Below are 12780 nucleotides of genomic sequence, written 5' to 3' on the forward strand. Positions count from 1 at the left end.
GTCTGAATTTTATTTAAATGTTGTAAAAAGGCCATGGAAAATATTTGACTTTGAGACCACATTAAACAAACCTTTTGCAGTGTCGCTATTCTCTGCATAATAGCTTAGTTTTACATGGTTAAAAAAAAAAAAAATGTGTCTTTCATATCTTTCTTTCTTTCTGTCTATCTTATCTTCCTTTAACTATTGGGACTCAGAGTTCCTGGCAGAATATCTAGGAGACTGATTTTCATTTCTGAGCGCACATCTCAAGTAATGGAAAGTATTATGTTCTTATGTTGTATAGGAAATCTGTCTCACAGCAAGGCTGGAAAGACCTGGAAAGTTACATCTGAGTGATCCAAAAGTGGCATTGAAATGCTATTTTAGCTCTCCAGGAAGATGAAAGAGCTTTTCACTTTCTCGCTACTATTATAATTTCAGAGTGACAAGTGATGAAAGCAGCATTGGACTGAGTGCCTCCCACAGTTTTTAACAGCATATCTGAACCATATGTAATACTTTCTTTATTGATAGAAGTACAGAAGTAAGTTGTTTGTTCTAAAAAATGGAATTTTTGAGGTTATGGTTGCGTGTGCAACTTGACATGCACAAAGGATACAGCAATTAGCTGTACAGACATCGATAACGTACATAGATCCCTTTATTCACAGCTATTTGAATGCCAGTTAGTTTGAACAGATAAACAAAGATAATGATAAACTGTCAGTCGAAGTGTTTAGAAGGCAGGTAGTGTGACAGAAGATGACAAGGAGGGAAGGAAATGAGCTAAAGCAGGAGGAAGTAAAAAAGACTTACAAAAACCTCAGCGTATACTGATACCAGATGACTTTGAAGTACATTTTGAAGAGGATAGCAGCACAATGAATATATGGAACAAATCCCACACAAGTTATAAAAGCATGAATATACTTCTTCCTTGAAAGTATCTGAAGTCAATTTTTGCCCCATTTTTTAGAGGCATAGCAGGCTCTGTTTTTCCTCTATAGCACTGTATACCATCTGCTATGGTTTGTCCTTTTGTTTATAAGACGTCCTGATAAAGCAGACCTTATAAACAGTTATTTTTAAAGTCTTTATTTAAGACTAAAAAAGTGAAAATTGTGGCCTACATTCTGTGAAACAAAGCAGATTTTCTCAGGTAGTTGGCAAGATAAACAAGCTACAGTGTTTTAGTGTTACTTAAAGTATCTATTTCAGGTTCCAGCACTGGAATTTAATAATGAACCTGAAAGTTCCTTCTCTTGATACACACGGTGTTTCTAACATGTTGCCATTGAAGTTTTTTTGGCTTCTTACAAATCATTCCAAAGATATCCACCACTGTAAGAGAAAAAGTTGGTCTTATCAGTATTGAAAGTTTTCACTTTTTTTTTTTAGTTACCATCTATTTTTTCTGTCTTCAGAACAGGCATAATATGGAGCTAAGCATAACAAATGGATTTTTTTTTTTTAAATAAAATTTTACACTTATATTTTATTGGGCTTTTTTTAAAACCTGGGCAATTTAATGGTTTTATAATCTCTGCTGCTCCTCACAAGACACTTATCCCACTCTGCACTTGAGAATAATGAAGATAACATGGAGATGATACGGGCCAGGTCTCGAAGAGGTCTGGATATGGGACAACAATAAAACCTGAGATACTGATACCCTTGGTATCAGGCACGTGGTGCTCAGTGCGGCGTACTGTGTACTAGATCCTCAGATTCCTTAGAGGATGCGCGTGTGACTGCTTAGTTTCAGAACAGCCATCACTGTAAATGGGGATTTCCTCTAACGGCAAGCCAGAAACCACAGAGCTGCCTAGAGCGAGATGATTGATAGAAAACACAGACTGCAGGGACGTGTCTTAAACTTGTCTTACTCAAGTCTGCACGTTGCAGAGCAACTCGGCCATCCTGAAAGGACGTTAGAATTTGTTGTGCAGGCAAAACTAGGACATATCTACTTTACATTCCGGAGCAGAATATTTTTCCTTTCTCCTCATTTAGAATTGTCCACAAAAGAAAAAAATCCAAGTTTCTCTCAGCTTGGTTATCTTGTTCTTTAATCTGCTTCACTCGGGAAACAGCAGATTAATCTGTTTTAAGACTGTATTAAAGCACATTGTTACGGGGGTGTTACTCTGTTGCTTCCTTCTTGTAATAGTTTTGTGGTTGCTTGGAAGCATCACAGTGTAGCAACTGTTAAATCAGGATTTTCACAAATACTACATTATATGATTTAAGGAGGGTAAAAGGAAAAAGAAAAACGCACTGATACTTCTATTTCTTTGAAGTATTATAGTTTCATATAGGAATCAGAGTTTAAGCTGGAGTGTAATCCATTCCCTATAGGCTAGATTTAGCAGTTCTATAGCTCTATTTTGATTAAAACTCAGTTAAGTCTGGAAATTTTACTGAAGAATTTGATATAATATTATAAAAATCATATAAACCCCCAGTGAATACAATGCAAATTTATTTGTTAATGTCAGATATAATTACTCATACAATTTCCATCCATATCATCTATGTTCAAGAATGGAACCTCAATTATTTCTTTTTATAGAAGGTTTTAAACACGCTATTAAAACACATTGAAATGGGAAACATTTACATTATTCACATAGAAATGGGTGACACGAGGTGAGGAGGGGAATGCTGGCAAATTTAAAAAGATTTTGGAGTGCAGGTCAAATAGACACTTAGCATATGATGTCTATATTTAAAAGTACTTAGCACTGGGCAAATATTGGGTGTTTCAACAGTTGGGCTTATCTGTGAAGCTCTCTGCTTTTAATGGGAAATTGGATAATTCAAGTGTCTGCAATTCTAGCTCAGTAAACCTCTGAAAAAAAGTTCCTTTGATGGCAATGGAAAGCTGACAAGTATTTTAGGGAAAACGGTGATATTCCCCACTTGCCTCCTGACAGTAAGGCTACCTAGAAACCTCCCAAACCCCAATGCTGAAAGTTCTTGTGACATTTCAGATACATTCCCTGTTGGACAAAATTAGTATTATAATTAATTAACCTCCTTGAAACCTGTGTATCAGTTTATTTGAAAAGTACACAGTATTTTGTCACTTCTTGCTACCAAATAGAGTTTTTTAATTATTATTGTCTGGCTTATAGAATCATAGAATGGTTTGATTTGAAGGGCCCTTAAAGATCATCTAGTCAAACCCCCCTGCCATGGGCAGGGACACCTTCCACTAGACCAGTTGCTCAAAGCCCCATCCAACCTGGCCTTGAACACTGTCAGGGAGGGGGCTGCCACAGCTTCTCCAGGCAACCTGTTTGCTTACATTTTGCCTGTACCCAGGGCAAAACTGTAACAGTTCCTCTATCACCCAACAGCCCCTCACCAGCCAGGGAGGGGAATCAGGAAAAGGAGAGGAGCTAATGTGAAAACATTTAACGAAACACCACTGATACCAACAAAGGTACACACAGTTATCCTCAGCCAAATGAATATTCAGCTGTCACAATTTACAGGTGAGCAGTCCTGAGGATAGGGAGAAGCCAGAGGAGGAGCAGGTGGAAACCCACAGGAGCTCCCTCTCCTCAGCAAAACTTCCCGCTTTATAATGACCATGACATCATGGGCTGCACCTGCAGCTACCTCAGGCGGCTGCCCTGGCTGACCTGAAACTGCTAACGGCCTGCCTAGCATGGCTGGGCTGGGATTCTGTCCCAGCCAAACCAGGACACTGTTCCGGTGTCTCACCACCCTCACAGTAAAGAACTTATTTCTTATATCGAATCTAATCTCCCCTCTTTCAGTTTGTAACCGTTACGCCTTGTCCTGTCACTGCACTCCCTGATAAAGAGTCCCTCCCCACCTTTCCTGCAGGCCTCCTTTAAGTACCGGAAGGCTGCTAGAAGGTCTCCCTGGAGCCTTCTCTTCTCCAGGCTGAACAACCCCAACTCTCCCAGCCTGTCCTCACAGGGGAGGTGCTCCAGCCCCTGATCATCTTCGTGACCCTCCTGTGGACCTGCTCAAGCAGGTCCATGTCTTTCTTGTGCTGAGGGCCCCAGAGCTGGACACAGCACTGCAGGTGGGGTCTCACCAGAGCAGAGTAGAGGGGGAGAATCATCTCTCTTGATGTTCTGGCCACACTTCTCTTGATGCAGCCCAGGGTGCGAATGGCTTTCTGAATGCCCAAGTGAAACAATAGCTCTGAAGATGATATTCAGGTTCTAAGTACATTTTTAGGTGCCTAACCACAATGTCACTACTCCAATTTCAGGATTGCTTGCAATTTTAACAGTGAAAACCATTTCCCATTGAAGACAAACACAAAACTCTAGTGGGTTCAAAAAGATTTCACTGAGTGACTATGAATAGTAGAAATGAACTTCAATCAATCTTTCCTGAGTAAATATGTATCCTGTTCAATTAGGAATACTTGCAAACCAGACGCTTCTTGTAGATTTCAGATATATTAAGATAGCAATTCATTTTATCCATGCTGTCTTTACGCCCAGAGTCATGCTTATGGGATTCACTTAAAGATAATGAAGACTTAGGAAAGGAAAGCAAAACTCCCAAGTACTTACAGAATTTCAGTAACATTTTTTCAAACTGTTGTCATAACATACTAATAACTATGTTATGATCTTACTAAATAATAATTAAAATTTTTGGTATCTGTCTAGGCTGATTAAGGTAATTGTGATGCTTCCTAGTATGGCAGTGTCAAATTATTTTTCCTGCTTACTTCTATCTCTGAGAACCAACCAGAAATTTTTGCGTGGCCCAGTTCAAGAACTGTTGAAGTTCAACAAGGTTTTCTGCACGTGCATATGCACACATCCATTTGTCTTTGTTAACAGCATGCTATGATACTTAACAAAACTTTTGTTTCCTGGCTCACAAGCGCTTGTTATGTCTTGTTCCACCCCGATGTTTCCAGAAGAATACAACATTACAGGGTCTGAGGGAAGGCCATACAGGGGCTGGGCTGGCACTCCTGCAGCTCAGCTGGGCCAGCCTGAGCTTGAGTGGGGCTCTGGGCCCAGCGGTGGCCTGTGGTGTGGGCCCAGGTGAGGCTGCTCAGACAATTAAGTGCCTTCTGATGCCGGTCGCCGCTCTGCGAGGTGGTGTGTGTTTAAATACATTACTGAATCCGTGTGCCCACTTGAGAGTTTAAGGCTTGTTCTAGCAGGAACAGCCGTGAGCTGGGCTTATGAACTGCAGCGTGTAAATGTCCTTTGTAAGGGCGTGATTTTGGAGCTGCGAAGCAGGCCCTGAAGGTGTGAAGCTGCGCCCACACGCCCGCCCCGTCGCTCTGCTCGCTCCCCGCCGCTCCCTTCCTCCCGCAGCCCGCCCCGGGCAGACACCCGTCCCTGCCTGTTTCCAGCCCCTTGGCGGGGCCCGGGAGTCCGGCCCCGGGGATCCCCCGCAGCCAGGGGCAGGGGGCCGGTCTCCTCTCAGTCCTGAGGCCTCGTCTTAGCTCCGAGCCCCGCCACGGCTCTGCCCCCGGCAGCCGGCTGGGCACCTGACAGCCCGGGGTGCCTCACAGCCCGGGGCGCCAGGTGCGAGGGCGGGCGGGACAGGGCAGACGTGCCCCACGGAGGCCGCCGCGCCCCACGGAGGCCGCCGCGCCCCACGGAGGCCGCCGCGCCCCACGGAGGCCGCCGCGCCCCACGGAGGCCGCCGCGCCCCACGGAGGCCGCCGCGCCCCACGGAGGCCGCCGCGCCCCCTGCACTCACGCCCTGCTCGCCCTCCATTTAACCTCGCCTGGGGCCTCGTTGTTTCCTTGAGGGCTGTTCTGTTCCCGTCTCCGGGCCCGGGTCCTCTCACTCCTCCTGCAGCGGCTGCCGCTCCGGTCTCAGGTGCCCCTCGGTGGTTGCCCGCTCTCCTCGGCCCTGCGGCTCCCGGCTCCACGCCTCAGCTGGCTGCCAGCTCCTCCCGCTGCTCCGGGGGGTAAGTAAGAAATAAATTTCTATTGTGTTCCTGTGCCTGTTAGGGCTTTGTAAGTTTTGTAAGCATAGCGCATCTGAAGAGGTGACAAACTTCGTCAGCACGCAGCTGAGTTGTGTCTGTTTTTCCTTGCTGCTGAGGAAATTGGGTACGGTAGAAACATTAGTGTTTTCACCTGTGATGCAATTAAGAAAAGAAATGTAAATTCTGCACATAATATCTCAAATATTAGGAGTTTAGTTCTCTCTCTTTCAAATAGAAGCAAGTGGCAATCCAGCAACATGTGGTGCCTCGTAAGTATTTCCTTCATGCATGGAGCTCGGAGAGTGTGGGAGCTCCCCAGGCGGGAGCCGTCGGGGCGAGGGCTGCCTCGCTTTGCTGGGCCTTCGAGGAGCGGTGTCAGGCAGCGCTGCCGGTTGCTGGCCGCTGGGGCTAGCGTGCCCTGCTCCCTGCGAGGGCAGAGGGCATCTCGCCCATGTGCCTTTGCCTCCTGCTGCGCTGTGTCCCACCCTCCGGTTCCTGTGTGAATACCCCCAGTATTTCTGGTTTTATCTTATTTTGGGATGCTAACACCTCGTCTCATTTGGGCATTCTTCTGCAGAGCATGCTGGCACATTGTGCTGTGTCTCCGGTTCCAGTGACTCTAATCACTATCCTTCTTGAAACTTACATGTTTTCAATTTTGGGAAAGCAAACTGTTTTTTGTCAATGCACTCTTGTATGATTTTTCTGTGTGTTAGCTGGTGACTTTTTTCAAACCTGTTTCCTTCATATTGCAAGTCCTCTAGTGTATTTGTAGCTTCCTATTCTGCAAATTGGAAGGACTTAGAAAAAAGTTAGTTGTGACTTACTGTATTTTTAGGTCAGATGTCACTCGATTTTCTGACCTTCTCTTTATCCAGTTAGCTTTGAGAATTGAATTTGTGTTACTACTTGTTTTAAAAGAGAAATTAAAATAGCACTGTATTACTAAATTACTTTTTTTCCCTGAATGGCTTGTGGAGATGGTGCTTCAAAGTCAGAACCATAAGGTTGGAATTTGCAATCAGAATTAAAATGGTGAAGCCATTGATTCCTGCGCTGCCTTGATTACTTTCACTTGGATGCTCTCCGAACTGAGAGAAATAGGAGCCTGTGTAAATCATGTCTGGTTTTAAATAAAGTAGCAATTTCTATTTTTTTCAGGTCTGTAACTTTTTAAAACTGGATGTCAAATTTGTGCTGATGTAAGTGTTATGTTCATGTGTCCTTACTCTGTGCACCTTACTAACTTCCACCATTTTAAACATGCCTTGAGTTTTTAGAAGATGTATATTGATGTGTATATGCAAAATGCATTGGAGACTGATGAAGTCATTTTCAGATCCCAAACCTCAGCTGAGTCTCAGCAGGACTGCTGCCAAACTTTGAGCCTCAACATTTTCTACTGTCGATATTTGTCATGATTGGTATATGAATGGTCCTAACTTTTTTCCAAAGGTCAGTTTTTTCCTTTTCGGGGAATCCTCCACCCTCCCAAATACACGTGATATTGATATCTAATTATATAAACATAGCTGTATTTCAGATGTGACAGAGTGAAAAATGAATTTTCAGGGTTTTTTTTAAATGTTTCTTTAACTTAGGCAGGGTGGGGGAATTCAAGATCATGAGAAAACAATTTTTAAATTATTTACTGGTAAAAAAGCATGTTTCTGATCAAAAAGATTTGATTTCTGCTTTCTGTTTTATAAACATAATGATTTTGAAAAGGCTATTACAAAAGAGTAGTCAAAATGCTGTCAAGTTAATTTGGCCCCTCTCTGTGAAGGTTCTACTTGCCCACTTAATGCAAGTAAAGCAGAAAGTAAGTTTCTCAAATGGTCTTGTGCATTTTTTTGTATAATATTTAAAACATTTTAAACAGTAACTTGTACTTGTTTACCAAGTACTGTCTGTGCTTTGCCTGCTCACAAAAGAACATGCACGTGTCAAAATTCAGGCTCATTGGACCTGGATTATATGATAGCTAAAGCTATAAAGTACATCATGATTAACTCTCATTTGGGAGATTAGAAATGACTTGTGTTAAATTACAGAAATTATTTTGTTGAACTAAAGTAGTGTTTTTGCTAACTCAATCTGCTTTGTGTTAGGCGTCTTTCTGTAATGGAAAAATTATGGTAAATATTTGTGCTTGGATTTGGTAGGCAAAAAATTTTTAATTTTGCTTCAGACTGAGAAACACAACCAGACAGGGGAGGGAATAGGATGGCTTTCTACATGTATCTCATTCACCTGACATTTTTCTTTATGCCTTGTCTGTTCCCTGGTTGTTTTCCTCTGACAAATTGCTGTGTGTATCTACTCCAGTGTGTTCATTTTGGGGCAGTACTGTGTTTACTTCAAGAGCACATATCAGTTTCTTAAACTTCAGCACTTGAAGCAATTAACTGTTAAATACAAGAAGTTCTGATAAATTTTTTTTGCATTAAGAAGCAAAAACAGTTGGAGACAGAAGTTATTTTGCTTTCCTGTCTTAGAAAAAATATGGGCTCTATTCTTTCTTGCATTATTATTTTTTATGTACGAAATTGTACTAATGAAAATGTTACATTTATGACTACCTGCAGCATTAGTCTAAATCATAATTCAGCCGTACCAGTGTTTGTCACTCCACTTTTTTTTAAATTTTTTTTGGCCTCCTGGGCAGGTGAGAATAAATGATGCCTTACAGTACTGTGTCTGTATTAGACTATTCATGAGCTGGACTGTTTGTACTTATTTCAGCATGATTAGTCACTGTGGGGTCAGGTATTCATTGGCTCTGTCCTATTTTATAGTGCTTAATTTATGAGCAAAGATGGTTGTTTCTGTTCTGAAGACTTCACAAAATTGAATGCCTGATTAAAGTTACTGCTGTGTATGATTTCCTTTTTATGGAAGATGTGCACTCTGGAGAAATCTAGTATATTTCTCTGTAGGCTTTCTTTCCTGATCTGCAGGAGAGTTAAAAATTCCTAAATATGCAAAGGTTTGTTTACAGTCAGCTCAGCCAAAGTCTTAATGTTTGTGTTGTGGAGTTCATACTGGCAGGCTGAAAAGTGAGATTTTTCTTTATTGCCTTTGTAAAAGCCTCATGTTTTTTCACTGATGTTCATTTAATTAATTTCAAAACAAACTTACGCATGCAAGCCTGGTCAAAATGCCAGGATAATTTTATAGATGAACCTTTCCAAGGTTAGCTTGTCTGTTATGTTGCCAGCTGAGATGTTCTCACAAATGGCACTCATGGACAGCTTTTAGGTTCTCATTCAGATGCATGCCTGCTAGAGCAGGGTTAGACTGACTTCTTCCTGCACATGGTGTGTTTGACTAATCAATGATGGTAAAATGGTTTAGGTTAGCTATGTGAACAATCACATCCTAGAAATGGGACATTCTGGAGTAAATCCTTCAGTGTCTATTATCGCCATGCAACCTGTAGATTAGAACACCTACTTCTAATGATATTTTCATTGATACAAAGCTCATGAGGCCTCAACGAATTATTTTTAAACTTTTCATCCCTTGAAGGCTCTTAGTATTTGCAGTCAGCAGCCAGACCATATTTGTGACTCTGTTTAATTATGTGCGATTAATTGGATTGCAGCTCTGCATGTTAGAAATAACATTAATAAAAGAAATCTAGTTAAGATACAAAGTGAGTTGCAGCATTTTTATTGTGTCTAATTTCTGTTTCTGGGAGTACTTACTAGTTAAGAGCTGATGGATTTTTCATTGATGTTCTGCTTCTTAATTTCAAAAGATGGCATGCATTTATATCAACTTCAATTTGCTAAAGCAAACATACACATGCTTTAATTGAAAGCAAATGCCCTTTTAAAATAAAGCAATAATAACTTTATGTACTACTGAAAATATGACCCTGCTTTGTTTATGGAGAAAAATGCCAGGCCAAGGATGTCCATGGTGAAGGGTGTACAACAACAACTCCCTGAAACAGAACAGCCCATCAGTCAAAAACCCCTTCCAAAAAAAGAAGCTATAGCCACAGTCCTCTGGCTACTGTGGTTATGCACTCATCAGTATTTTCATATCAAACTTCCAATGTTCATATTTCAGGATTTAAACTTGATAAGCGTACATGAACTGGTTTTGAACATACGCCTGTGTAGCTGATAAGTTAAATCAGTGTCCTTTCCAGATTCTACCATCCAGAAAAAAGCGAGGAAATAAGCAAGATGAACCAGTTCATGTAAAGACGTTGAGAAGTTATTTCAGGATCAGTTACTTTGGTATGAGCCATTTTGGTAGAAGTTAGGAAGTCAAAAGTATTGTCGTTGGATAAAAGACAAACGTTTTGGCAAAGTGGAGTCTACTCTGCTCACTGATGTGAGTTGGAACATTATGGTAAAGGACATTTTAAAAACTTCCTGTTGTAACATTTAATGTTTTACATTAGTACTTGATGCTTTCATATGCTTTTCCCTTTTATTAACAAGAATTGAATCCACGAAGTTAGTGTTATACTAACACAGGGAAAAAAGTATTTCTTGTTATGTTAAAAGTTTTATTTAGAGGCTGTAGTAAACAAAGAGTTAAAATTTGTCCTTAAAGCTCATGTGCTGTTCATCAAGGTTTATCAGCTTAATCTAACATCTGAACAGATCTAGTTAGCTATTAGCTAAAACTGTTGTTAATCTTAGTTTACGCAGGAAAACATTGAATCTTCCTGCAGAATTGGGATAAGCTGAAAAGGAAGACGGTTTTTCTGTCCCTGTTATCAGTATTTCTGTGGTTTTACTTAAAAGTTGTTAATGATTATGATTATCTTATAATCCAAGCTTAGCATCTTTCAAATGTGATTTTGAAACTTTTTTCCTGCCTCTTTTTTTACTATAGAAACATAATTTGGAAAGTATGTAACAATGCTACAGACGTCAAAGGTGATTATCATTGTGCAGTCAAAGAATATGTAGTGTAGTACTGCTGTTGAAAACTCGTGATCTTTAGTTATAAAATGTTGAGAAATAAAATAACAAAACTTACCTACCGGCCTATTTGAAAAAGATTGTGAATGCTTCTGCGCTTCTGCTGATATTAGGGTAAGGCCAACAACCATCTTTTTATGAGTTAGAGTTTAATTTTAAGGAGATGAGAGATTATAGTAGCCTGCTGAACTGCAGTGTAGTGTACTCTTGCTTTAGATGATGAATTGCTGCTGTAAATAAGTAGCTGTGGTTTCGAATTTGGAGTAGTGCCTGCAACTGGCATATAGTGGACCAGGTTAGAGAGGGTTAAGCGGTGCTCTCAAGATGACAGTCATTCCTAAGAGCAGGAGGAGAAACTTGAAAGGGTTTTTGGAAGATGTTTAACTACTGTTGTTAAGACTAGTGCCCAGGAATGGTACAGGGACCCAGCTATAGTAAATGCTGACTATAAAGACTGAATGTGTATTTAGCTACAGGTTATGGTCCAAAGTGAACAACAACATTTGTTTGCAGTTTAGCTGGAGCATTCAGGGCAGTGTCCTGGGATGTCAGTTGTTACTTAGTGGTTTTTGTGTATACATCGCTATTTGTTTTTTTCCAATCAAGCATTTAAACAAGAAAGTGACAGGTTTAGAAATTTGTACTTCTTACGATGGGTGGTTTTGTGAAAACTGGCATAAACCTCTGACAGCTCCTCTCAAGTGTATGGCGGGGGGGGGGCAGACCTTGCTATCTTATTCTTGCTGCAAGAACCACCAAGATATTCAGACTCTGGGATGGGCTGTTTGGACAGCTGGTCCCTCTGTTTCATAACTGTCTCAAAACAGTGAACCAGATGGATTTAGTATCTGTAAAAGAGACCTTTGGGACTCTGTGACAATGAAAGTTTGTGGTGATACAGGCAAAGGCTTATGAGGACAAATGTTCATCACTTTCTAAAAGGATTTGATGTGTATCAGGGATCTTCTTTTTTTGGTATGCTCTCAAATAGTATCTTGCGGGGTTTGATGATGGGGAGTTGTAACCATAGCCAAATAATAAAAATAAGGGTTGTTATGCAATGAAATAATTCTTTTTGGGGGTAATTGTGGATATATGTTTGCGTATGCAGACTTTCAAGCATGTTCAGTGTTGAAATTAATTTTATTTGTATTTCTTGGTTAAGACTGCTGTTTTCTCTACTTAAGCTTGGGATCTTTGTGTATGCATAATATCTATTACATACAACGTACTGTAAAACAAGCGTGTGCGACTATATCTCTATATACTTACACATTTTCTATTTACTTCATATATGCTGTGTAATACTGCAATTAAACTTTCTCTGTTTAAATGCCAAAAAGGGGCTTACTGAGAGCTCTAAGTTGCTATACCATAATAAATGCATCACATGAAACATTATTTCATGTGCATGTAGGAGCTCTGCTAAAGACAGACTGGGAATCTGCACCTTTTTTTGAGGTCTTAAATCTCCTGCTTAATATACACTGAACAAGTCAAAGGGTTACTAAGAATAAAGTATTGCTGTTTAAGAAGCTGAACAGATCTTTAGAACAGTGAGACAGAAAGCGTAGCAGTACTTCTACCTAGTACTTCCTTAAAGAAAGGTATAGCTGTCTTATCTTTACAGCACTCTACCAAACCTCTACTTAAACCAAGTACCTTTTGGTTCGTGCTCACCCAGCTTTCCAGCAGCTTCTTTGAATGAAAATCCTGTAGTAATTTAAAAGATCACTTCTCTCTCTATTAAGGAAAAATCAGTATTAAAGAAAAAATCCTTGCGTCAATCTATGCATTACTATTATTTTTTCATCTTCCTATAATAATGTTCTCCTAAAATTAAAAAAAATAACATTTTTTGGTTTACACTGTACTGTTTACAATATTTTGTAA

The sequence above is a fragment of the Leptosomus discolor genome, chromosome 3, assembly GCF_034619465.1.
Source record: "Leptosomus discolor isolate bLepDis1 chromosome 3, bLepDis1.hap2, whole genome shotgun sequence".
NCBI classification, from domain to species: Eukaryota; Metazoa; Chordata; class Aves; order Leptosomiformes; family Leptosomidae; genus Leptosomus; species Leptosomus discolor.